Genomic DNA, 23,787 nt, shown 5'->3' with positions numbered 1-23,787 from the left:
CAGCGAGTGCTTCTGGACATATGGTTAATATGTATGACCAATTATTATGTCAATCAGTTGATTAAAAACCTGAACTCTCTAGTACAACAGAGATTTGTCAGCAAGGCAACGTTTAATAAAACAAAACGGACCATTTATAATATATTCCTGTTTTCCAATAACAATACCTCTTAATATTTTAATACATTATAATTAATGTAAATCTAATTCACTCATTTACAGGTAAAAATCCCCAAATACTCATTCATTTGGAGTTCAGCTCAGCCAAGGGACCATATTTGTTCAGGACAAAGTAATTGAAGAGCATCATCCAGCAGGGTTTGCCAATTAGCTAATGGGATCAGCCAACATAACTTAAAATTCAGCCCACAGCACATATCCCGGTGTGATTGATTTCACCTAGAGACATTTGCTATGTCATTAACATGTCCTGAGAGAGGACTTCATTACTGGATAAAGAGGTACAGTTGATGGTCCGGCGTTTTAATTTAGCGCTGAGGCTTACAGTTATTTTCACAGTCTCATAACTCAGTGTGTGTAATCCGCAGCCTGCGATGCTGGGAAGCCAATTATTCATTAACACACACAGATAGAATGTGAGTTATCGAGTCAGACTTTTTGCATCGTTTGGATATGATTGCTATTCAATAGACACGCAAGGAGCAAACAGCCAGTATATCATGAATGTCGTGTCAAAATAAATCACCCTCTAAAATCAAGCTGACAATAATATTCTTACATACTGTATGCTATGTGTATTTATATACAGCTGTTCACCCTAATCTTGGAGTGGGAGACAAGCATGTAGCCATAGAAACATAATTTATGACTAATATTTCACTGGTTTGAAATTAGCACAGCTAATCAAGTCTGTGTGCAAGTTTTCTGCTAGAAATGTTTGAAGCCCTAACTAGGTTTCCATGGTAAACTGTATTTGATACATTTATGGAGCAAAATGAAAAAGAGAGAAAAAAAAAAACAAAAAACTCATCAGCAATAATATAAAGAAAAAGCATTACACAAACTATTTTTACTCGGATCTAAAGCACATTAAAATATTCAGTAGCTATACTTGCTATTGATATACAGGTGCATCTCAATAGATAATAATGTCATGGAAAAGTTCATCAGTAATTAAACTTAAATTGTGAAACTTGTGTATTAAATAAATTCAATGCACTCAGACTGAAGTAGTTTAAGTCTTTGGATCTTTTAATTGTGATGACTTTGGCTCACATTTAACAAAAACCCACCAATTCAGTATCTCAACAAATTAGAATATGGTGACATGCCAGTCAGCTAATCAACTCAAAACACCTGCAAAGGTTTCCTGAGCCTTCAAAATGGTCCCTCAGTTTGGTTCACTAGGCTACACAATCACGGGGAAGACTGCTGATCTGTCATTTGACCAGAAGACAATCATTGACACCCTTCACAAGGAGGGTAAGCCACAAACATTCATTACCAAAGAAGCTGGCTGTTCACAGAGTGCTATATCCAAGCATAACAGAAAGTGAAGTGGAAGGAAAAGTGTGGAAGAAAAAGATGCCTTATGAGGAGTGTCAAGTAGTGGTGGAAATTATGATTCTTTCTAGTGATTCGTTCATTTTCAGTTCGTTCACCAAAATGATTCGTTCAGAATCGTTCACTGATTCGTTCAGTGACCATTTCTTCGTATTACACAAAATAAGCCAGCAGATAGCAAAAAGTGTATTGTGTTGTTATGTCTTAAGTCAACGAACGTATTCACTTGTTACAAAAACTGATCTGGCTTTATTAAAATGTGTGTATAATCGCATTCAATATATAAAGTCTAATTAAGTTGTTCAAATGAACAAAGCACAAGGTTTTCTTGCCTAAATAGCATTTTAATTGTTTGGTCAGACAGTTTGTTTATTATATATTCACATTCATCAATCGTGGATTAAACGTGGAGTTGCTAAATATCAAAACAAGCGTATGTGCACAATACAGTACCTATAACTGCGCTTTGCATTTTTGCGAGATTGACATGCTAAATGGCAGACTGACCCGGTTTACTCTCATTCATTTCGTTCACGAACGAGATAAGCTATGTACCAGTTCATTTCATTCACGAACGACATGTATCCGTTCATTCAGCTCGTTCACGAATGACATGTGTGCCAGTTCAGTCATTTCATTCACGAACGAGATTTACTAAATCATTCAACTCGTGCACGAACGACATGTGCTTTGCCGATTGAGAAACGTGATTGGTAAACTGTTTGCCAGAATATACCCTGACCATCAGGTCAGTCATTTCATTCACGACCGAGATGTATCATTCAACTCGTGCACGAACGACATGTGTGCCAGTTCAGTCATTTCATTCACGACCGAGATGTATCATTCAACTCGTGCACGAACGACATGTGTGCCAGTTCAGTCATTTCATTCACGACCGAGATGTATCATTCAACTCGTGCACGAACGACATGTGTGCCAGTTCAGTCATTTCATTCACGAACGCTATGTATCAGCTCATTCAACTCATTCACGAACGACATGGGTACCAGTTCAGTAATTTCGTTCACGAACGATAAGATCTCTAGATCTAGTTCAGACTCATATGAAACTCGTTCATTGAAGGGCGTTTTCGTTCACTACATTCAACAAATCAAATACTCTGTCACATCTCATACTCGAAGGCTATTGGCTCGAGGTTGAGTAATTCTTTGACAGGATGAAACAGTTGTTACCTGGTGCACTGAGCTGCGCATGCGCTGCTTATAGCGCCGCGCTGCTGTGGAGGGAGGAACTTCACTGAACGAGAAATATGAGTCAGTGGATTACGTGAACGAGAACGATTCGTTCACCTAAAAGATTCGTTCAAAAAGAACGATTCGTTCACGAATGACACATCACTAGTGTCAAGTAAAAACGATTCAAGTATTTGAGTGAACTTCACAAGGAATGGACTGAGGCTGGTGTCAAGACATACAGACGTGTCAAGGAATTTGGCTACAGTCATCATATTCCTCTTGTTAAGCCACTCCTGAACCACAGACAACATCAGAGGCGTCTTACCTGGGCTAAGGAGAAGAAGAACTGGACTGTTGCCCAGTGGTCCAAAGTCCTCTTTTCAGATGAGAGCAAGTTTTTATATTTCATTTGGAAACCAAGGTCCTAGAGTCTGGAGGAAGGGTGGAGAAGCTCATAGGCCAATGTTAATCATGCTTGAAGCCCAGTGTTAAGTTTCCACAGTCTGTGTTGATTTGGGGTGCATGTCATCTGCTGGAGTTGGTCCATTGTGTTTTTTGAAAAACAAAGTCATTGCACCCGTTTACCAAGAAAGTTTGGAGCACTTCATGCTTCCTTCTGTTGACCAGCTTTTTGAAGATGCTGATTTCATTTTCCAGCAGGATTTGGCACCTGCCCACACTGCCAAAAGCACCAATAGTTGGTTAAATGACCATGGTGTTAGTGTGCTTGACTGGCCAGCAAACTCACCGGACCTGAAGCCCATAGAGAATATCTGGGGTATTGTCAAGAGGAAAATGAGAAACAAGAAACCAAAAAATTCAGATGAGCTGAAGGCCACTGTCAAAGAAACCTGGGATTCCAGACCACCTCAGCAGTGCCAAAAACTGATCACCTAATAAAAGATACCTTTTGCTCCATAATAGTATATTTAGAGCTGCAGGGGTTAACTGGGCTATGTTAACCAGCCAAACCCTCAACCCCTTGGTTGAACACAGAGGATAATAGGAGGAGAGAACTGCATTTTAATAGACAATTATTAGTATGCGCCGTTGTGTGCAAGGTGAGTCATCTATAATTTGGTTGGTTTCCCAGAAGAGAAAGTCAATTTTAAATGTGTACATATCCTAAAAATTATTTTAGCATATGGATGAGCTCAAAGCTACTGTTCCAGACGAGCACTAAAAGCCACAAAACAACAATTTTGATTTCAGGGGGTCTTTTGAGAGCTAAATCCTCCAGTGGATCTCAGATACTCACAGTAGAGAATAGTACCATGAGGTGTCTTGCTCTTCATCGCCAAATACACGGCCCTCCTGTCCTCAGAGAAATGGCTTGCAAAGTGCATGTCTGACTGAAACAGGGATGTCAGAGACTGCAACTCCAAGAAAGAAGTACTATGAAATCGAGGGAGAAAGATTGTTGCATCTTTAAAAAAAACTAAACAATTCTGCTGGTAAAAGGTAAATTTGACAATTCAAGTAAACATCTGTCCTTCGCTCATTTTTTTCCTTAAAGGTGCCATAGAATGCAAAAATCACTTTTATAATGTGTTTCAACACAGTTGTGTGGCTGCAGTGTGTGAAAACAACCAGCCTATAATGCTAAAAATCCACTCACTCATTGTTTTATAATTCTATACTTTGTGCTGACAAGCATTGTGGTGAAGTCAGTAACAGTCACCATAACACCGGTATGCCACGAGCATGGGCTCTTGAAGCTCGCACTCTTCTGAGACGAGAGCAGGGTTGCCAGGTTTTAGTAACAACAAAACCCCGTGGACATGAAAAGCAACCCGCAACAACAGTGTTAAAGTAGCCACATTCCACGGGAAATTGCGGACTTGGCAACACTATCTTCTTTTAAACGAAAATATTCAAACCAAAATAAATGGGCTACTCTCTGATGATGTAATCCATATGAAATGTGCATTTCTCTCTGCCGTTCATGGCGAGTCTGCATTGTCAACTTCATCTTTGCATCGACCCAGAAAACACCAGTTTATTACTAAACAATCAAATGACTCCTTGCATATTTTCAAACCAGCAGGCCATTCTGGATTGAGTCTGGGTTGAGTGAGACCCCACAGAGTGAGCGAGCGGATCGGGATATTCAGAAATGCGCTCTCCACTCATGAGCTCTGATCGGAACCAACACTAGCCTCAATGTCTGCTGACCTTGCAGAAACATACAAATAGACATAGCCAGACTAGACTATTTTAGGACAAATTATGAGCTTACTGACGTTCTTTTATAATTCTTGACAAAATTATAATATAATAATTTTTTAGTTTTTTTTTTGCCTAGTTAGTTTTGCCTACATTCCTATGGCCCAATGACGCTACGATGAGCATTTACTGCTTTTTAAAAATTATGGTCAGGAAGCGGGTCGGGTACAATATTGAATTTTTCTTTTTTTGCGGTCCGAGTTGAGGGCGGGTTAGTTGAAAACATTGGTCCGGTGCGGGTTATTAATACACTGACCCACGCATCACTGAAACACACTCTTCATGGGACATCAGAGAACAATTTAAAATATTGTATCAATGCATTCTATGGCACCTTTAATAATTAGGGATTTTAAATGAACAGGGGATGACATACGTTTTGTAGAAGGGCAAGTCTACATACACATACAGTACAACATGTCAAACATTTGGAATAATTCAGTTTTATTTAAATTTGTGTGAAAGATATTATTTGATCAAAAATAAGTAACAGAAAAATGGTAAATTAGTAAAACAATTAAAAGAAAACTTTTTAAAAACTTTCAGAAAAAAAGCAGCATTTTTACCATCATTACCATCTTCAGTGTCACATATATTGATTAACTGCTCAAGAAACATTTAATTTTATTACGAAAGTGACTTGTTTTTGCTCCCTTATATTTGTTTTTGGAAACTGTGTGTAACACACATATAAAGCTTTTGATCAGTGAGGATGAGTTAAATTGATCAAACGTGGCAGTAAAGACACAACAAGATTTGGTACAAAAGATTACTGTTTTTAATTATTATTATTATTATTTTTACAGTTATATTGATAAAGATACATAAAAAAATATATATATTTTTTCAACAAAAACTTTGTTAATAAGAATCATTTTTACTAACTGAGCAGCAATATTCACTTCATTTACTTAAATTAAGCACATTTTACTCTTTTTAATGTATTTTAACAATTTCACTGTATATTAACCAATTAGTTTTATAGCATTCACATTTTTGGTCATTTGATTTTTCATTACCAAATACTATAATGCATAACCTATAGTTTATTTGACTAGCAACATTATGACTTCTGATTGTGTTTAATCTCCAAGCTGAATGAACAGTCAAGAGCAGTAATGTCTGCTAGACTCTGATAAGTACCCTACACGCAAAGGCAGGTGGATCCTGTCAGGACGTGCTCTGGAGCAATGTTATCTCCTCCAGGGTGACAGACGACAGTGACTTTAGGGGAAGAGGAAGGTGGGTGTTGAGTGCTATGGTCAGGACCTCTCTGCAGTGGTAATGATCTTTTACACAGAAGGCAATATATGCAGCACGACACTGTCAAGGGATATGTGACAAGACTTCAACGCAGCCCGTCCACGGTGAACATGTGTCAGGATATTGCTCCAACAGTGGTCTATATACCACACATTAAGGCTGATTCAGCAAGAGGCAGGATGCAGTTCTCAGGGAGGCCAGTTAATTTACTGTACATGACCTATGCAATTACACACTAAAATGGATCTAACTAAAACAATTTCTGGTTTTAACACTAGTAGAGACAATTTATAGATTATATATTTTTTTAAACCTGCCATTTTGGAGATTACTTCAGCATTCTAGGCTGATGATAGGGGAAACATTTTGAGCAATGTTGCTGGGCAACCCCCATGTATCATCAGCTTTAGAATAATGTTACATGTATAAAACTGGGAGAACAGTGGATTATTTATTTTATTTTATTTTTTTAATTAAACTGATTTATCATAAAAGCCTTCTGAAAACAAGCAATAAAAAAATAAAAATAAAATAGATGTTAACTCTATTTTGCATTTGCGCTTTTGCACAATTTTTAATTACAACACTATTTTATACATTATAATAATCATTATTATACATGAAATTATACACAATTATATTTTTAAACAATTTACTGCATTAAAATATGACAAGCTTACTTCCAAGCATAAAACCTACTTATCTTTATTTTAATTACTGTAGTGTAAAACTGTTTAAGTTTGCATAGTATTTATTTATTCATTTATTTTTCGTAATATATCTAACAACAGAAGACAAATATTTTGGGATTAATTTTATTTATAATTAATCCCAGTTTAACAAAGCCACTTTGAAACAATATCTATTATATATTTATGACCAATTTTTAGGAAGCAGAATGAAATGGTAAAAATGTCAGATTTTTTAATGTAATTATTTATTCAACGTATCAGTAATTAATGTTCATATTGATAAATGTAATAAATACAATTATTGAATTTCAATCTGCAAATTTTTCCATTTACAACACTATTTACAAATTAAAACATTGTCATCAAAAAATACGTCAACAAGATGTATGCAATTTTTATACAAAAATGTAAAAAAAAAAAAAAAAAAAAAAAAAACTATATTTTTCATTATCTATATATCCGGTTTAAAAATCCCTGTTTTATAATAGACATATTAAATCAGATTGTGTTCCTTTGCTCCCTATATGCGGTCTGATCTGCTTGTCGTTGCAGATGTAGAGCTTCAGATAATGATCCATTATGATCAGTGTGATAAAGTGTTCGGGTCTAACATTGTGTCTAGCTGCTTGTTACAGATGCTGGTTAGGCAGAGGCGCCAACACCGAACAGAGTTTGAGGCTCAGAAAGTGGCCAAGCAAATCGAGCGATTCCCAATGCTCCACAGAGATTGGACTGCAGTCAGAGCAAAGGAGCCTTTCAAACGGCCTCCCGATTCCTCTAACTCAGCAGAAAATAGTGCACACTCTCAGGGCTGCTGTTTAAGGGGGAGTTTTACGAGGCTGATGAACCATGAGATAAGCACAGATACTGTCTTGATGGATAGACAAAGGGAAAGAAAAGCAAACGACTGGCAAAAAAGGTGACTGCGGCTTTTTCTTGGGCATTACAGACAACTTTGATGCAGCAAATACTAGATACTATGCAATCAGCGGGGACAAAGGCTATCTGATTTACAATGTTCCTTTGCATGCACTTTAAAAACTTTTTTTTGAAGTTGCAAATAAAACAAAGCTTATGTATATTTTACAAGAATAAAATACAATTTCTTTACTTTTGCTTGAACATTTCATGTTTTAGTGTTCATGTTCTTGCCACTGTCATCTTTGGCTTGCTTAGCTGGGGTTCAAAATACTTTTTCATCGATTTGATGGCACTGACATATCAGATGAGTATAAAATATGAACTGTGCTGAATAATGACACTTTTGTAGAGCTGCTTTCTAGATTAATCAGATTTGTTCATTGTTGAATTTTGCAACATCAGCCCTGATACTGACCTGAATTGAATCAACATGTCTATTGTCAACTGTTGTCTTCAGTTGAATTGCTTTGCGCTGAATTGAACTAAACTGAATCAACATTGAACTGACTTGAATAATGACATTATTGTCCTTTTAGAGCTGCGTTACAGCTGATTTAAATTTTATGTGAATCAAGTTTGTTCATACTTCGAATTTTGCAACATCATCACTGCTATTGACTTGAATTTAATCAACTGACTCAAGCTAAATAACAACACTATTGTCCTTCCTGAGCTGCTTTACAGCTGAATTGAATTTTAACAAAACTGAAAAATGATATATTGTCTTCTGTAGAGCTGTTATAGCTAATTGAATTTGATTATAACTGACAAATCTGGCAATTTGGACACTTACTAACCTGAACTGAATCAACACTAAACTGACTGGAGCTGAATAATGATACCATTGTCTTCTGTAAAGCTGCTTATTGCTAAATTGAACTTGTTTCATAATTGATCAACTTTATGTATTGAACCAAACTGAATCAGTTGTATTGTTATTTGGATCTGCCACATATTTGATAAAGCTTGAATGACTGATTCTGTTACTTTGTTTGATACCACAAAGCTGCTTCGAAACAATATTCTATTGTATAGAGTGCTACATAAACAAAGGTGGCTTGATATGAATTAATTCAATGCGTTCAATTCAATTTGCAAGCAATTTCTAAATGTAAATTGTTTCTACACCAATTTTGTTCAGTGTACAAGCATGCTATGTGGTCATTGAAAAAAGAAAAAGAAAAATCTGCACAACTCTACTTGTAAGCTCAGAGGAAATATTTAATACAGTGTCTGCTTGATTATGTGATATTTCCCATGAGGGAACTACAAATGAGTCCGCCCTGAATATAGTAACCTCGTTGCTTTGCATAGTGCCCAGAGGGACAAATAACATTTCAGTGGATTACTTAATTATCTGCAAATTAGCACTTTGAGAACAAATGGCGGAGGTGCCGACGAAAGGGCGTAAGAGCGCGGAAGTGCTGAGTGAGTTATTGAGAGAGGTCACAGATTGCCTTCCTGCTTTTTATAGGACTGTAGACTCATCATGGAAAGTTTGTTTCATCAATAAATGCTTGAATAAACAAAGCAGTTGCTGCAAAAAGCCTGATCAAGAAACAGGTGAATGGAAAATGTGACGGACAGCTGTATATGCTCTATGAAACACACTGTGAACCAAATGCACAGTGCAGAGCTCTTTTCTCCTTTAGAGCACTTTTCTCTTCATGTGTTAAGATTATGCCCCAAGTCTGAAAGCAAGCTGAGCACTTTTATATGGAGGAAACCATATTGTATATATACTAATGCCCTGACACCAAACCCCGTCTGTATTATTACTCTTGAGGTGTAATGCACATGTGCATCCGAAGCTCCCAAAGGAGGGCACGATCTGACCAAGCTGTGAAAAATGCTGAGAGGCAAATAAAGTCATTTCATCTTGATGACAACTTGTCATTAGAAACATTGCTGACATCACATTTTTTGACTATTCAGATTTCATTTGTATATGTGTGGGTATAGTATTTTGCTTCCCATATTTTTGACTGTAATGTAGTCTGCGTGCAGGGCATTTGCATAAACTGCATGTGAGGTTCAGTTTGTTAACATTTGTTTATGCATTAGGTAGTTCTTTTATTTCTTTAAAAAATGTATTAATCTAGGTTGATATTCATTTATACTATTGTTTATTGTTAATTCATATTAGTTCATAGAGTCAAAAGTTTAATAATAAAATATAAATTAATTATTTTATTGCATTTATTTTAAGATGCATGTAAATAATCAAAAGTGATAGTAAAAACATTTATAATTAGTGCTGTCAAAAGATTAATTGCTGTTCTTTATTCATCAAATTAAAAAATATCAAACCAAAAAACTAACAAAGAAAGAAAATCAAACAAACAAATGAATAAAGTAAACAAGCACTACAATTGTTTTCAACAATGATTTTTGAAGGATCGTCTTCTTTAAAACCATTAAAATTCATACTGACCCCCAAATTTTTGATCAGTATAATTACAGCATTTCAACAACCTGAGACAATAATAACTGAGCTATATGCTTTTGCAATGTGAAAACAATACAAAAAGCTCCTCATCCACCCAGCAACTAGGAAACACAGCAGCAAGGAAACACTGCAGCTGATTTAACATGCTCACTTCACTCTCAAGTTGTAAAAGTCCCACCAGGGAGACATCACAGAGAAACAAAAATCAAATAAAAATACCCACAAATCTACTTTCTGCCCTTCCAAAAATTAATGTACAGTAGAAAGAGGCTTTAAACCTCACAGGAGTCAAGATGCTCTCAGACATGGAAGTGCATCTTTATTTAGTGGTCACTAAACACTGCCTCATTAAAAAAAATCATTATTTCAAGTCATTTTAAATTAATTTTGATGCAGAAAAAAAAAAGTTGCTTAATGAGCAGCTGAGTAGTTTTTTTGTTGTTGCTATTTTTTAGTCTATTTCCACCAGTTTAAACCAGCGGTTGTTATCCTCTATACAGTACCTGTACTGCATTTTCCAAGAAAATATTATTTCAGACTTTCTACTTGTCTTTCTACATGCATTGGTTGCTTCGAGACTGGTATATCATCTCTCATTTGTCATGCGACATTGAAGAGATTCAGTGTGACTCTGTCGCTTCCTTTCCATTATGAAGTCACAGACAACTTCTCATCTTCCTCACCCCTTCACCCTCAGGATGTTCGCCACTGTTTTACTGTGACATGTTTGCTGATGCTAGCTGGTCAACCAACAGGGTAATTATGAGAAGACCAAATTATAGTGGTAAGAAGGTCAATTTATCTAGAGCTGATGGTGAAGCCTCTTGCTAAACTATGCTTTATAAGATTTTAAAGCCTATAAAAGATGAAAAAGGTTTTTTATTCATCAGGAACATGCTGTCTTCTACACTAGTCATGTTTTTAATCATGCTTTAGAATATTATTTAACCACTATTACTGTTGCTATGCTATCCTTTTAATTTCTCTAATGAGTCATCATGAAGCCCGTTGTTGCCTGTTTTTTCCCCCTCCAAGTTCTTTATCTGTCTTACCAACTTTGAACAACCATTTGATATAAGGCTGACATGGTCAAAGCAAAAAAATAAATAAAATAAAAATCCAGCTTTAAAACCAAAAGCTCTGCTGTGCATGCCTGGGAAAATAGACGGATAAATAAATAAATTAAATAAATAACAGAAAAGAGAAAAAAGGAGAAAGCTTCATTCAGCTGCTGTCAAATGTATTTAGGGACCAGCATTCACAATGAAGAGGAAGAACTAAGAGGAAGAACTCGAAAACTGCTTTCTAGCAGAATTATAATTTGTCACTAACCTCCTTGTTGTTTATGGATAAACATTTTCATGAACTATTCTAAAAGCAGTTTCCAAATGCAATAACATCTAATGTTACTATACCTCAAGTTCTCACTTTCAAAGAAATCAAGATAAATGAATGGAAAGATGCCTTCAGATATGTGCTTGCTTGTATAATATAGTTCTTCAGGATCTCAAGCTGCATCGAATGCTATGGGGAATGCTTCTAGTGTGAGTGAGACTGAATATTATATGCAATCTGTCCAATGGAAGGGCATGATGTCACAGATGGGGTGACGTAAGCGACCAGGAAGCTATAAAAGCATGTGTTGCACAGCTGGCATCAGCTTTGTTGTCATTCAGCAAGTGCTCTGTGTGTGCATGTGTTATCAGTCTGTCATGTGAGTCTTATTTGGTGTTGTCTGTCCTACATAAGCTCCACCATGTCAAAAGCACTTACTAAGACAAAAGGGCGATAGCGGATCACGTTTCAGGGCACCTCCCTGCCCGCGCTACATTACGAGTGGGGATACACACAGTCTGTACCTGGTCTACTTGGGAGCGAGCCGACTCTCCGCATTGCGAGCACATGCCAATGCGGAAGCTTTGCTCCCGGAAAACTCTCTTCGAGGAGTGAGTCTTCACCAGCATTCCTTGCGAGTCTGGTCCTGCTTCCGCTAAGGCAGAGCGGCAGCTGCATTCGTGGGGTTCACAGGTTCGCAGAGGGAATGGAGACGGGCGAGTCCCTATCTCCTTCCTGATCTGCCAGATCTAGGTGGATCAAAACTTTGCCTATCTTCCTCCGAGGAGGTTGATGTGTAGGCCAAGCTTAACATCAACTGGGCCACTGAGAAACAATATGAACCGCAGAAAAGCAAGCTTGATGAATGCTTTCTGCGGGCGAGACCCCCCCCCCACGCTGAAGCCTACCTTTTTTTCCCCAATTTGCACAGTGAGATTGCTAGATTATGGAATCAGCCGAGGCTCAAAAACAGAGGCTCAAAAACAGTGGAACAGCCGCTTCCAACGAGCGGCGCTCTCATTTTCTTCCACCCACGAACGTAGTGGAGTTGAGAGGCTTGCTACCCCTTCAGGGGTCTCTAAAATTTTTTTGATCGGTTGCCCCCTGCCAGTGCCCCGCTTCAGCGCACTGATCTAGTTGTCTTTATAGCACTAGAGAGACTGATTACCTTAGTAGATCATTTAGCAGCGTGGAAACTACTACCAAATGTATCTCAATGGGTCCTGCACATGATAGAAAAAGGTTATTGTATTCAGTTTGGCTCTGCACTGCCAATATTTAACTGGGTGATTCCTGCGTTGGTCAGATCTGAGCAGGCTCTGGTTATGGAACAGGAAGTCAATACCCTATTAAGGAAGGAGGACATTGAGGTGGTCCCTCCACACGAGAGGGAATCCAGGTTTTACAGCTGGTATTTCATAGTTCCTAATAAGGATGGGGGATTGTGTCCAATCATAGATCTGTGTCAACTGAACCGTTCAGTCATGCGACTGAAGTTCAAGATGCTCACCATCACAAATGCCATATCTCAAATCAGGTCAGAGGACTGGTTTGTCACGATAGATCTCAAAGACACATACTTCCATGTCTCCATCCTACCACAACACAGGAAGTTTGGCTTTCAGGGGCAAAGCATATCAATATTGAGTACTTCCGTTCACCCTTGCACTCTCACTCTGCACATTTACAAAGTGTATGGATGTTGCTCTGGCTCCAATGTGACTCAAGGGCATCTGTATACTAAATTATATCACCAATATGTTGATTTTAGCTCAATCAGAGCAGATGGCGGTTCGACATCGAGATGTCGTCTTTGCCCACATGGGGTAGCTGGGTTTGAGAATGAACACCAAGAAAAGTGTGCTGTTTCCATTACAGAGGACCACTTATCTAGATGTGGTGTGGGATTAGACCACGATGCAGGCATTACTGTTTGTATTGAGTCGATCCTCACGTCAGTCAGGAGATTCAGAGAAGGCCAGTCACTCACTGTTAAGCAGTTTCATAGATTGCTGGGTCTGATGGAAGCTGCATCCAACGTGATACCTTTTGGCCTGCTGTACATGAGGCCCCTACAGTGGTGGCTCAGGACCAAAGGATTTCCCCCCTATGGGGAATCCACTTTGAACTATCAAGGTCATGCGGGGATGCCTTCATGCCTTAGACATGTGGAAGAAACCTTGGTTCTTGAATCAGGGCCGGTGCTGAGAGTTCCTTGTTGCAGTGTAACGCTAACCGATTGGGGTGCATTCATGAATGGTTGCCCTGTCCGTGGCCTGTGGAGCGGTTGTCATCTGATGTGGCATATCAATTGTCTGGAGTTGCTGGCCATGTTTCGAGCACTGAAACACTTTATCCCAGACTTAGGAGGTCACCAAGTGTTGGTGCGCACCAAGAACACATCAGTGGTCTCTTACATCAACCACCAGGGAGGTCTGCGTTCATGACACTTGTACAAACTGTAGCACCAAATCCTTTTGTGGTCCTAGGACAAACTCCTCTAACTCAGAGCAGTATACATTCCTGGACATCTCAATGTGGGAGCAGACATCCTGTCGAGACAGGGGCTGAGGCCCGGGGAATGAAGGGGCACAGCTAATAGCATCCGGTCTCTCAACCGAGGTTGTTTAGACCATCCTCCAATCCAGAGTTCCCTCAATGAGGAAACTGTATGCCATGAAGTGAAAAATATAGTACTGAAAAATATAGTACTGCAGGCCTTATGTTCTCCTCCCTTCCGGGATCCCAACCAGATGAAGCTTAATTGTATGTGTCCAGTTCGAGCGCTGGACACCAACTGCTCGTGTGCCATGGTCCTCCCAAAAGGGGTCTTCCTGTTACAAAGCAGACCCTTAGCCGGTGGATAGTTGAGGCTGGCCTATGAGTCCTCTGAGCTCCCCTCGCTGATGGGAGTCAAAGCTCACTCCACAAGGGGTATGGCGGCCTCCAAGGCCTTCTTAGCAGGTGTATTGATGCAGGACATCTGCAATGCTAAGGGATGGTCCATGCCCTCCAACTTTGTGAGGTTCTATGGCCTTGATATGCGAGCCACTCCTGGCTCTTCTGTTTCTTTGAATGAGAAGGTGTGTCCAAACTTTTGGTCTGTACTGTATATATAGCTACTTTTCATGCAAGCCCATTTTATGTTAGATACTATTGCTCACAGTTAGTTTTGTGCCACTAAAGCTTTTTAAAAAGTCATTTTGTAGTATATTAGTAAGAAATGCTAAATAGTTTTCCATAACCAGTAGTAAACAAATGTAAAAATACTGAAAGCTTCATCTGAAAAATCTTTTTTCTTCTCATACAGGAACTGAACTTATCGGCTCACAAACACATCAATCAATGTCTGGCATGGCACAAAAATAGAAACCCAAGGAAAGAATAAATGATTTTTAATTAATTTGAAACCAGGAATCTCACCGCCAGAGCATGTGCATGTTACATCAATAGAGACAGATGAACTTGTAGCTCAGCAAATTAACTCTTTTCCTGAGTTTTGCCTTTTGATACAGGGCAAAACATGGTGATTCAGCAGAAAAGGGTGCAAAATACAATAAAAAGCCAATTAGAACTATGGAGGAGCACATTACAATGAATACTCCACTCCAGGAGGTGCATAAAAACTTTCCCAGACAAGGTGGAGATTTTGATAAAAAGAAAGTCCGTTGTCAGTTCAGAGTTCACTAAACTGTTAAAGTGTGAAATATTCTGCCATGGCAATTCAGTACAGTACTTTGAGTGTCAGTCAATATCAATTGGGTTCACGGTGTAGAAGACTTTCCACTCACCAGAATTTAATATCATTCATGTCTTATCCTGGCATGAGGCAGAGGAGGTAAAATGAATCTGGAGAACACAGGTGACAGGGTCACCATCTCATTTGTAGTAGGACTCAAGAATGTGAGCAGATAGAGGGATATGGACCTTATTTTAATCACATCAGGAATTATGTAAAGTGATCCCTGGTCCAACAACAGGGTAAATATTACATTTTCCTTTGCGAAAATGTGCCGTGCATCTGTAGACAAAATGTTTGGTGGGAGATCATTGCCTGCTTTTGGAGGTGAGCTACTATGTATCATTACGACATCAACCAAAATGTTTTGTTTTAAAGCTCCACACCATACTTGATGGCTCATTAGAGTTAAATTAAAGGATGCAGCTAATTTAGTAGTTCAGAAATTCAGTAGGGAGGTTTTCAGCTGTTGATGTGAAGAAAGTGAAAGTGACGTGACATTCAGGCAAGTATGGTGACCCATACTCAGAATTCGTGCATTTAACCCATCCAAAGTGCACACACACAGAGCAGTGAACACACACACACACACACACTGTGAACACACACCCGGAGCAGTGGGTCTTACCTTGCGCACACAGGCATCCCGTGAAATGCAGAGGATAGTCACAGAAGAAAGACGAGGCTCCACTGGGCAGAAAGATGGGCCGACAGGATACGCCTTTGCTGGTGGGTCACGATACCATGGAGGCCTACAGTACAACATGTGAGCAAATGAAAAGGTGAGGATAAAAATCAGTAATCACTTATTATTATTTCAGAGCACAAAAACATGTGTTTAATTCACTAGCCATGAGCAATCCAATTAAACCAGGCAAATCATTTACAATTACGCACTTATACATGAAACTCAGTGATATCTAAACCTAATCACATCCATTTACTGTAAAAAAGCAAGCGGTAAATGATATGTCATCTAAAAGAGATGTTTATGGGTTGTGTGGCATTCATAATTTAATTGAGAATGCCTTTTAAACCCCAAATCAATTTCTGAATTTAATTTGAGTCAGCAAAGAGGATACAAAATTGCAGTTCAAATTTAAAGAACATTTAAAGAAATTCATGTAACCGTAATTTGTAACTATAGAAAAGCAAAGTTGTGTCAAATTAAAGCTTGTTGACGGACAGAAAGATATCTGTAAGTGCTGGGTTTAAACTGTAAGCAAGTTTAAAATGACACACACAGTATGAATAATAAATAAAAAAAACAGCATAATGGTACAAGTGGCTAAGCAACGTATACAGCAACATTCCTTGAGAGGAGATGCATACTACTAAACTATTAACATCACAAAACTAATTATTTTACTGGGCAAACAACAACGCGAGTGTGAGTAAATCATGACAATGTGAAATTTGTCAACATTACATCAAAATCAGTCCTGAAAAATATATTGGCCAGTTTCTCTGACTCATCTTTTCATAATTTATGAATGGACATAATTTATGAATGGACAAGCAATATACCACACCTTATTATGTTAAACTACCTTAATTATCATAACTAAACAAATAAGGTACGACAGAGTAAAAAGCTTTCAAAACATACAGTTATGCCTACAAATCAATCACTTCTCCAATTATTAACCACGGAATCAGCTCTCAAAACAACTATGATATATCATTCAAATTGCCTGATTAATGTTTCTGTTCAAATCATGTCAGACTACACCATGTAAGATGCCAGAAACTGTCATATTAATTTGGAAACCCCATCTCTCCAGTCCACTGCAGAACAAATAATATAGGATGACAATAGAGATTGGAAATCTACCTCATTTAAATATACATAGAATTTATGTGGTTATCAATTTCAGGTTCTGTTCAAGACTCATTTCCTGCTGCTTTGTAAAACTGGTCTTTTTATTTAAATAGGCAAAAAGCCAGAAATAGTGCTTACATTTTCTTTGGAACAATAATACAGATGTGTGAAGCCAAACACTTAAACATCCCCAGAATCTCACTCTTGATGAGCAATTTGCACACAGCATGAACATACAGCACCTGTGCACTCAAGTGACATGCTAAATGATAGATTTTGTGCTTGAGAGACAGCTGATAAGACTGGCAAATAGCACATCCAAGAACCATGAGGCAAGAAGGAAAACGGCAACTTTTTGAAAGAAACATTATGGAGTGAAAAATATAGCTTTTTTTGTATTTAACTACATTGTAGGCTGTTACGATAAAATATATATTTTCAAATTAAAAATGAACAGATTTTATAATTTATAATTTAACCATAGCAATATTTCTCTGGCTAACAATGAAGCTTTTTAAATGAATGAATCTTGATAGGGGTAATATTTTATTGATTTATTTTTTAAATAAGTCTTAAAGTTCTAGAATATACTGTAACAGAGTGTAACCGCAATTTGATAAATTTAATATTTCTCTATAAAAACTAATAAACCTAAGGACTTAAAATATCTGAGGTACCAATTAAGATGTTTAAATATATTTTTTAAAAAACACTGATTCAACATTAAAAGTAATTTTACATTAAAGACAAAAACTAATGACAATGTTACATTTAATTTATTTTAAGGCAGCATGAACACTTTTTTTATTAATTCTTTTTTGTTGATGGTTTTGGGAAGAATTTTTGAGAAGAATTTCTTTTTAAACAAACTGATTCACTAATATGAATAGTTTAAAATGAATTTAGACTTCCAAACACTGTCCAATTATTCCTGGCAATGGCATGGTCCACACAGATTCTTCTGAGCTTATTAATTTTGATTATTTCAATGGAACCGGTATAGTTGTGGAAAGGCTCAGCTTCCTGAGGGAACAGAGAACAACAACAAAGTCTCAAGCAGTTTCTTCAGAGGAAAACAGAAAAACATCTCAGGCCTAAGGGTGAAAATAAAAAATGGCTACAAAGCAGCTATTCTTGGAGAAGAAAGTGCAGTACAACAAAGAGGTTGCATTTTAAGGCATAGTTCACTCAAAAATAAAAATTATGTTATTTACTCACTCTCGTGGGTTTCAAAAAACCTGTATTATTTATCCTTGGAACATAAAAGTAAACATGTTAAAGAATTGTTATAGAAATATAATATATAATAATAATACTATTAATAATAATAATAATATTATATATATATATATATATATATATATATATATATATATATATATATATATATATATATAGAGACACACTTCTATTTTATTAGCTGTTCTGAGAAAAGAGTAAAACGCATGTGGATCCAATCTTTGTTGTGTAGACGAATACACACCTGAACCTCTCCTTTTTCTTCTCCTAACAGTATCTGAAGTGCCCGTGACCTGCTTCTAGCTGCCTGAAGGAAAATGAAAAGTGTGCTTGCTACTTTCTCAGAGCTTTATCACTGTCAATATGTAGACCTTGACAGTTCTTTGAAGTCCTCTGAACCAGTTTTTAGTAACCTTAAAATTATGGGGAAATTAATTTCCATTTTAATCCAATTTAAGTTGGAGGTGTCAGTCGGTCAGGTGTTAAGTGGTCAGGTCACTGTGTAACATGACAAAAGGCAAACCATCGATCTTTCCCTGTTTCCACATTATAATCAGAATTCATAGTTGACCTGATGATTACTTCAAATTTATCATTATAATAGTTTGGATTGAACTAGAGATAATTCAAATATCAAAGATGCCAATTAAGACAACTTTACATTTCAAGTTGACTTCACGTTCAATTTTAAGGCAGTATGAACACTTTTACTTCTGAACAGCTTTTTTTTTTTTTTTTTTATAAGAGACTTTTCAAAAACATTTATTTTACTGTATCACACACTACTGTTCAAAAGATTGTGGTCGAATTCTTATAAAATTACTCTTAAAACTAATACTGTAAGAATTTAACTGACCCCAAACTTCTAAATGTTAGTTTTGTGATATGTAAACCTTTTATCCTGAACTTTTACCATTAAATATAACCTCACACATAATTAACTTACTTTATAAGGTGGAAACCAAAGAGGAAGTCATCCGATGTAGAGGCGATCAGTAATTGCTCGGTCCCAAAGCCTGTTATAATGACTTTGTCTGCACACGGAGAAAGATATTGACTGTGAAAAAAAATAAAAACAAACAAACAGTGTGATATGCTTATGGACAAATTATCTCTGTCTTGTTATAAATCAACTTTTCAGGTCCCTGTTTCCTGTGTCTCTCTTCGTCTAATGGCTGTAAATGCACTAAATGAATGATCTTTAGTATTAATACCACAGACGTCTTTAAAGGAAATTCAGTTTATGTTAATAAGACACTTTTGCTATGCCTAAAGGAGAACACAATTACTTTAAAAGCTAAGCACTGCTAATGCCCACATTATCTGTTATTATTTTCCGCTTTTTTAATATTCAGACCGAAAACAGGTTATGCTGAATGACTCCTAATGACTGTGTTGTTTCCATGGATACGGGAGATACAGGAAGGGATTGAGAAAGAAATGGGGTCCACAGTGAATTCATTAGCTAGTACAGCATTTAAAATATCGTGGCGTTCGACTAGAACAGTCTAAGTGTGATTTAAGGCCATGCCATTTGTACAAATGGTTTAATCTTGTTTTAAATATCAGAAACTCATCAGATACAGCTTAAAAACAACTGTAAACTGTTTTATTGCCAGTTAAAAGCTAATTAAAATGGCTGCTGTTGTGACACAGTAAATCACAACATAAAAAAAAACCCCACTAAACAAAACAAATGATTTGCTATGCTCAAGGGCGTCTTTCACCTGCGGCTAATTATTTCCCCTCTTCCATCTAAAGACATCTCATGTGTCTCGGACGGACTGTTCCAGAGATGTACCCAAGCCTTGGGAGATTTCCAAAGCTTATTCTGCCCTTCCAAACAACAGGGGAGGAAAGATAATTACCTCAGTGTGGATTCTGGGATAACTATGTGCATCTGGAGGACTGGCCTACAGATGCTCAGCTCATAATGACAGTATCCCCCCAGCCTTGATATCCGTCTCCTCCTCTTCTGAGGTTCAGAGAAGCCTATCTTGACTGATTTGTTAAGCCTGTATTTCACAGGCTGTGGAGTTTTTCTCTTGCTTTGCTCTGCACCTCAGGAGGAGAGACCACCAGGCCCTGGACGTCCTCGCTCTGGAGCAGCCGGAGAGACTGTTAATTTAGAAGAGCTCCACCAGAGCAGCCTGGCATCTCGCTAGAGAGCCACTGGTCCCATTGAGTCTCTGAGCAGACAGTTCCCCAGCGGGACACACAGAGAATGCTCCTTTTACTTATAAATGCTTTAAAGGCATCAATAAAGCACAGCACGGTCCTCTAAACTGTTTCACGGTTTCACTCTGTCATGTGAGACATGAATAAGGCAGTGAAACTTAAAGGGGTTGCATTGTTACTGTACTGTACCTTTTCATGAAAAAAAATAACTCCGTATTCTTCCCTGTGGTCCACTAATATATATCATTTTGTGCACCAAAACTAGTGTTACTGAATTTTACATAACCATTTTCCACCCTCTCTGTGAACCTCAGAATTACACAGGCTACTTTTTTGTGCTCCTGTGCCTTTAAGAATATAATTTATCGCAGTGGGGCACAATTCCGATTTTTTTTTTTTTGCAGTTCATGAACTTAGATTTGAATCGAATTGGCCACAACAAACAGGATGTTTATTTAGAATATGAATTGGAATGACAAAAAGAGGAAACACTGAACTGCAATTCAAAGAAATTCAAACAACAGAAAAATCTAATTAGTGCAACAATTTTGTAAACAAACTTGAGTAAAACTGACTATTTAAGCCTATTTATTTCCTGATATGTAGAATATAATTATCTACTCAACTACATTACATTCAAAACAACAGCCAACAATTTTGATTTTGTCACTCCTGTTCTATAAAAATTATTCCTGTTATTAATATGCGTGTTAACATGCACTGTAAAAAAATTAACTGTTGAGAATACCTTAAAAAGTAAGGCAAATTGATGCAGTAATAATTTAGTGTTTTCTCAACATTAGATTTTTAGCTCTGCTTAATAAAGATACTTTGTTGAGCCAATGTAAATTTGTTTGTTCATGCAATACTGATTTTGTTATTTTACAAATAAAAACATTCTTGTCACAGCAACCGAAACAATAATTACTGTCAAGGTAATTAATCTTTTACTGTTTCCTGTAAAATAAATAAATAAATAGTTTAAAAAGACATTACATGATCAAATTTATGTTTCATAAATTGATGCATCAAATGACAAACATGAAAGATTAAGTTAGTCTTATAAGCAGACAACATTGTCTTTGTTTGTATAACAACAGACAGGACTAAAATTTCCAAAAAGTAACACAACAGGTTGAATGTACTCTAGGCCTCAAAACCAAAAAAACCCCCCACAAACCTCAAGAACGGTGACAACCAACACATGTTAAAAAGATGTGCTTTTTACATCACAGTAAAACAAAAAACTACCAATAATGATAAAAAAAAATACAAAAAAGTTGAAATGAAGTTAGCAAATAGCAAAACAATAATGCTATAACAATAACTGCATAATTGATTCATGCTGCAATGCATGCTGGGAACTCACAAAGCCTTAACATTTCAACAATATGAAATTATTGTGTGGGGCAACATTTGGGATAATTCTATTTTGTCTGACAAGGATTTTGAGTTTACTGGAAAATAAGTTTAATATTTTCCAGTGTGAATTTAGTGGTGGGAAAATCACTTTTTAGGCTTTTCTGTGCAAACCTATAAACAATTTTGCAATGCCTAAAACCATAAAATGACGAGAACAATAATAATATTAATAACAATGCTAATAATATATATATTTTTTTAACTGAAATGTTAATTTTAGTTTTAAAGAAAAAGACAACTAAGTAGCAAATAATTTTGTGGTTCAAGGTTTATCAATCAATCTATTAAGATTAATTTGTTCTAATCCAGGTATATTCCTTTTACTACTAACAGCCCGTATGGCAGTGTACATTGTGCCTGATTAGTGAATAAGACACAGGTTTTTGACCTGAAATTCAGCACAGAAAGTGACTCAATTGTTTTAATGAATTCTCACCTGTATGTTTTCATAGTGCAACAAAATCTATTTAAAAAGATGAAGGAAATTCTGATTTGAATAATACAACCCCTTTTAAGAGATGGTCTCTTAGTCCTGTTTTCCCCTCACTCAGTCATGTTTTGACAACTCTCTTTCACACCAAGTCTTTTGCTAGTTGGCACAAAAGTAATGACTGATTTGTGCAGCTGGTGTATCTTGGAAGATTTTCAGAATCTCTATGAAAAACAGACATAAACAGGCTGATGCACTCAAGATCGGGAGCTGGCTAAAGCATTCGGATGTGAAGAGGCTGCGCTGTCTTCTCAGAGACTCAGAATCTGATTAAATCTTTCAATGACTGTGTGACCGTGCATTTTACTTTCTGCTGAATCAGAAGAAAAGAAACAAACCTAATGGCCCTGTATGAATTGTGCTTCTGAACATCAAAGACCTTTCAGCAATCATTCAGCTCTCAGTCGAAATACCCAGGCCTGACAAATCTGGGGTTATACAGTACCCATTTACAGAATTGAACAAATGTAAGTATAAGAGCTGGACAGAAATACTCCCCATCATATAATATAATGTGTACATTACCTGTACCCATGTCTCTGTTGGCTGGCAGCAATAGTAGTCCTGTTATTGGAAACTTTTTCAGGGGAACACTTCAGTATAAGGATCAATTCTCACAATTAACTAGGTGCGTATTAGCATGCCTAGTATAATCATACTGTATTGACTGTTTATTAGTACTTATAAAACATAAATGTATTCTACATGAACATATTCTACATCCCTAATCCAAATTTAACATCCACCTCACAAACTATTAATAAGCAGAAAATTAAGAGTTTATTGAGGCAAAAGTCTTAATGGTTTGTTAATAACGAGAGTATCCAATGCTATCTCACGGCCAATTTGTACGTATTTTACGAGGTGGCTTATTCGTACGAATTTGTAGGACCTCACTCGTACGATTTTAATACGATTTGTCTAAACCCCAGTGAGGGTTAGGTTTAGGGGCGGGGTTAGGTGTAGGTCATTCGTACAAATTCATACGAATTGTGCAACTCATAAAATATGTACGATTTGGCAACAATCATATGAATTTGTACGAGTGTGGTCGTACAAATTCATATGAATAAGCCACCTTGTACGAATTGCCGTGAGATCGGGTTAGAGTATCAGACCTTAAATTAAAGTGTGACAACTTTTTCTTGTGGAATAAATAAAACATGACTGACTATCAAAAGAGCCTTTCTATACTCTAATTACTTTCTGTGGTCTATTTCAATTTATGGATAAGCTACAAAAGGCTACCTTTACATTAACGAACAGTTTCCCCATCTGTTTCCTGTTA

The 23,787-nt window shown here is 37.0% G+C and overlaps 1 pseudogene; it reads right to left on the bottom strand.

Annotated features, from left to right (window-relative positions):
- Positions 1 to 23,787, bottom strand: part of LOC113092414 (protein eyes shut homolog) — a 214,720-nt pseudogene that overhangs the window by 45,934 nt on the left and 144,999 nt on the right.

This window comes from Carassius auratus, unplaced genomic scaffold (genome assembly GCF_003368295.1).
Source record: "Carassius auratus strain Wakin unplaced genomic scaffold, ASM336829v1 scaf_tig00214577, whole genome shotgun sequence".
Lineage (NCBI taxonomy): Eukaryota > Metazoa > Chordata > Actinopteri > Cypriniformes > Cyprinidae > Carassius > Carassius auratus.
This window is presented reverse-complemented; position numbering and strand designations above follow the sequence as displayed.